Here is a 4634-nt window from a genome sequence, read left to right on the forward strand (position 1 = left end):
GGATTAGGGTGGGATTGTAACACCACCCTTACCCAGGTCACATCCCTGATCCAATGTAAAGGGAGTTTCCCTGGGGTGTGGCCTACATCACCTTTTGTCTCTCAAGAGATAAAAGGAAAAGGAAGCAAGCAGAGAGTTGGGGACCTCATACCACCACAAAAGCAGTGCTGGGAGCAGAGCACTTCCTTTGGACCTGAGGTTCCTGTGCAGAGAAGCTCCTGGTCAGGGGAAGACTGATGACCACGAGGACCTTCCTCCAGAGCCAACAGAGAGAAAGCCTTCCCCTGGAGCTGATGCCGTGAATTTGGACTTTTAGCCTACTTTACTGTGAGGAAATAAACTTCTCTTTGTTAAAGCCACCCACTTGTGGTACTTCTGTTAGAGCAGCACTAGATGACCAAGACAACAGCACACATATTTAATGAGCTCATCCAGGTGAGCATTCTGTCTTCTCGGAACTGGAACTCTAAGATGTCATTGTTCTGAATAGGAATGACTCTGAATCCCTTTGCCAGGCTCAGAGGGCCAGAGGGTCTTCAAAAGATTCAAAAGCAATCGAATTGCTGTTGGAAATGTAAACTGGTAGGGCCAGTTTGGAAAACAGTTTGGCAGTTCCTCAAAAAGTTAAACATAAAATTACCATATGACCCAGCAATTCCACTCTTAGGTATATACTCAAGAGACTAGAAAGCAGGAACTCCAACAGATATTTATACACTAATGTTCATTGCAGCATTGTTCACAATAGCCAAAAGGTGGAAACAACCTAACTGTCCATCAACAGATGAATGGATAAGTCAAATGTGGTATGTGCATTCAATGGTTGCTGTTGTTAGGTGCCCTTCAGTTGGTTTCGACTCATAGCAACCCTATGTTCAACAGAATGAAACACGGCCCAGTCCTGTACCATCCTCACAATTTGTTGCTATGTTTGAGCCCATTGTTGCAGCCACTGTGTCAGTTCATCTCGTTAAGGGTCTTCCTCTTTTTCACTGACTACTTTCCAAGCATGACATCCTTCTCCAGGGACTGGTCCCTCACGATAACATGTCTAAAGTATATAAGATGAATCTTGCCATCCTCACTTCTAAGGAACATTCCGGACTGTACTTCTTTCAAGACAGATTTGTTCATTCTTCTGGCAGTCCAATATTCTTTGCCAACACCATAGTTCAAATACATCAATTCTTCTTCAGTCTTCCTTACTCATTGTCCAGCTTTCACATGCATATAAGCCGATTGAAAATATCATGGTTCGGGTCAGGTGCTCTTTAGTCCTGAAAGTGACATCTTTGCTTTTTAACACTTAAAAGAGGTCTTTTGCAGCATGTTTGTCCAATGCACTATGTTGTTTGATTCCTTGACTGCTGCTTCCATGGGTGTCGCTCGTGGATCCAGGTAAAATGAAATCCTGGATAACTTCAATCTTTTCTCCATTTATCATGATGTTGCTTATTGGTCCAGTTGTAAGGATTTCTGTTTTCTCTATGTAGAGGTACAATACATACTGAAGGCTGTAGTCATTGATCTTTGTCAGTAAGTGCTTCAAGTCCTGTCTTAGTTATCTAGTTATCTAACAGCAATACCATAAATGGGTGGCTTTAACAAACAAATTCATTTCCTCACAGTTTAGGAGACTAGAAGTCCGAATTCAAGGTGCTGGAACTAAGGGAAGGCTTTCTCTGTCTCTTGGCCCTGAAGGAAGGGCCTCGTCTCTTCTGAGCTTCTGCTCCTGGGAGATCTTCATGTGGCTTGGCATTTCTCTTCCTCCATCTGCTTCTCTTGCTTGCTTGTTTAATCTCTTTTGTATCTCAAAAGAGATGACTCAAGACATACCCTACACTAATCCTGCCTCGTCAAAATAACAAAGAAACCCATTCCAAAAAGGGTTTATAACCACAGGCATGTTGTTGTTGTTATTAGGTGTTGTTATTAGGTGCCATCAAATCAATTCAAACTCAAAGCAATTCTATGTTCAACAGAACATTATAACATGTCCAAAGTATATAAGACGAAGTCTTGCCATCTTCACTTCTAAGAAGCATTCTGGTTATACTTCTTCCAAGACAGATTTGTTTGTTCTCCTGGCAGTCCATGGTATACTCAATATTCTTCACCAACACTGTTTCAAAGGCATCAATTCCACAGGCATAGAGGTTAGGAATTACAATATAATAGTTTTGGGAGACACAATTCAATCCCTAACAAGTCCTCCTTGCTTTCGGCAAGCAGGGTTGTGTTATTTGCACATCACAGGTTGTTAATGAGTCTTCCTCCAATCCTGATGCCTTGTTCTTCTTCATATAGTCCAGTTTCTCAGATTATTTGCTTAGCATACAGATTGCATAAGTCTGGTGAAAGGATACAACCCTGATGCACACCTTTCCTGATTTTAACATTCAGTGGAATACTATTTATGTCGGATGCATGCTATGACAAGAATAAACCTTGAGTACATTTTCTGAGTGAAAGAAATCAGACACAAAGGGACAAATATTGTATGATACCACTTATATGAAATACCTAGATCAGGCAAATGTGGATTGACAAAAGTTCATAAGTGGTTATCAGGGAGGCATTGGAGGGAGGAGGGAATAGGAGTTATTGCTGAAGGGGATTGAGCTTGGGGTGATGTAAAACTTTTGGAAATGGATAGTGGTAATGGTAGCACAACATGGTGAATGTAATAATCACTGGATTGTACACTCAGAAATAGTTAAAATGGCAAACTTTTTATTATATATTTTACCACAATAAAATTAAAAATTAAAAAAATAATTGAATTGGGTGATACTTAACCTCCTTTCCTCCTGATTTATCTGCTGGAGGCAAAGATTATAAACGGGAGAAACTGTAGAGAGAGAGAGAAAAAGAGAGACAAGAGTAAGAGATTCTTTAGTGATCTTTTCCTTAGTTCTTCTGAAGTTGGTATCTAAAAATTGGTATGAACTATAGGGGTGCTATGGCTGCTAACCAAAAGATTGGTAGTTCGAATATACCAGCCACTCCTTGGGAACCCTATGGGGCAGTTCTACTGAGTTCTACTGTGTCCCTATGAGTCGGAATCAGCTCGACTGCAACGGGTTTGGTTTTTGAGTGTGAGTCGGAATCTATGGCAAAGGGTTTGTTTTTGGTTTTTTTGGCTACATACTAAAAGGTAAACAACACTGTCATAAACTGTAGGTGGCGCTCTGAGGTTATGAAATGGTTTGTATAGTGAGCTGAGGCCACCGTATTGTAGAGGCCAAGGCCAAAAAAAACCCAAAGGTGTTGCCATCCAGTCAGTAGAACTGCCCCCATAGGGTTTCCAAGGAGCAGCTGGTGGATTGGAACTGCCATCCTTTTGGTTGATAGCCAAGCTCTTAATTACCAGGGCTCCTAAGAGGCCAAAGCGTACCTCAAAGACATTATTTTGCTCTTCCTTACATTTTGCAAGTAAGCAAGAAAAGGTAGACGGTCTTTATGGATTAACAAGGAAAACTTTTTTAAGGAGCAAAATCTCTATCCAGGAACTTCCCAGAGAGTCAAATAAAATAACATTTCTGATCTACAACTTGAGAGCAAGAGAAAACTTGTAGTCAATACAATGGTTGGTGGTGGGGAGGAGCATGGTGAAGGGAGAAGAGAAAGTGAAAATTTTTTGATCCCAAATCAGAATGTATATCTAAGTCTTTGGGAAGATAATACACCTTGAATTGGGACTCATATGGTGACCACAGGGGCCAGAGACTGAGGAAACTGAAAAACCAAGGGGAAGGCTGGACTGTCCGTGTCAACTTCAGGTCTTAGGAACACTGTAATGACTCAGTGGGGGTAGCATTGTGGCTGTGGCTGTGCAGAGGAGTCTGTAGTGACATGAAGTACAGGAGAAAATTTCCTCCTTCATCTGGTGTCAACATGACATTTTCTGCAAATCCTCCATTCCTTAGAGCAGTGGAGTTCAAACTTTAGCATCTATGAGGATCTCCTGGAAAACCTGCTGTTGTGGCTTGAATTGTGTCCACCAAAATATATGTTGTAAATCCTAACCTTTATGTCTGTAGTTATAATCCCATTTGGGAAGGGTTGTCTTTGTTATATGAATGAGGCAGGATTAGTGTAGGGTGTGTCTTGAGTCAATTCTTTTGAGATATAAAAGAGATTAAACAAGCAAGCAAGAGAAGCAGAGACAGAGGAAGACACATGCCAAGCCACATGAAGACTGCCCAGGAGCAGAAGCTCAGAAGAGACAAGGACCTTCCTCCAGAGGTGACACAGAGAGAAAGCCTTCCTCTAGAGCTGACACCCTGAATTTGGACTATTAGCCTCCTAAACTATGAGAAAATAAATTTCTGTTTGTTAAAGCCACCCACTAGTGGTATTTCTGTTATGGTAACATAAATAACTAAGACACTTGCTAAAATATAGATGGATGGACCCCATCCCTAGAGTTTCTAATTCAGTAGGTCTGGGATGAGATCTGAAGATAGCTTTTCTAACAAGTTCCCAAATGCTGCTGCTGCTGGTGGTCAGGGGACCACACTTTGAGAACCAATGCCCTAGAGAGAGATCAAGAAAGAAAACGGTAAGGGAGTAAAAGTTTGTCAATTTCCTCCCCTTGGGGCCTCTAGTGGGAGTTTCTCTAAACAGCGAGT

This window comes from Trichechus manatus, unplaced genomic scaffold (genome assembly GCF_000243295.1).
Source record: "Trichechus manatus latirostris isolate Lorelei unplaced genomic scaffold, TriManLat1.0 scaffold00180, whole genome shotgun sequence".
Taxonomy (NCBI): Eukaryota; Metazoa; Chordata; class Mammalia; order Sirenia; family Trichechidae; genus Trichechus; species Trichechus manatus.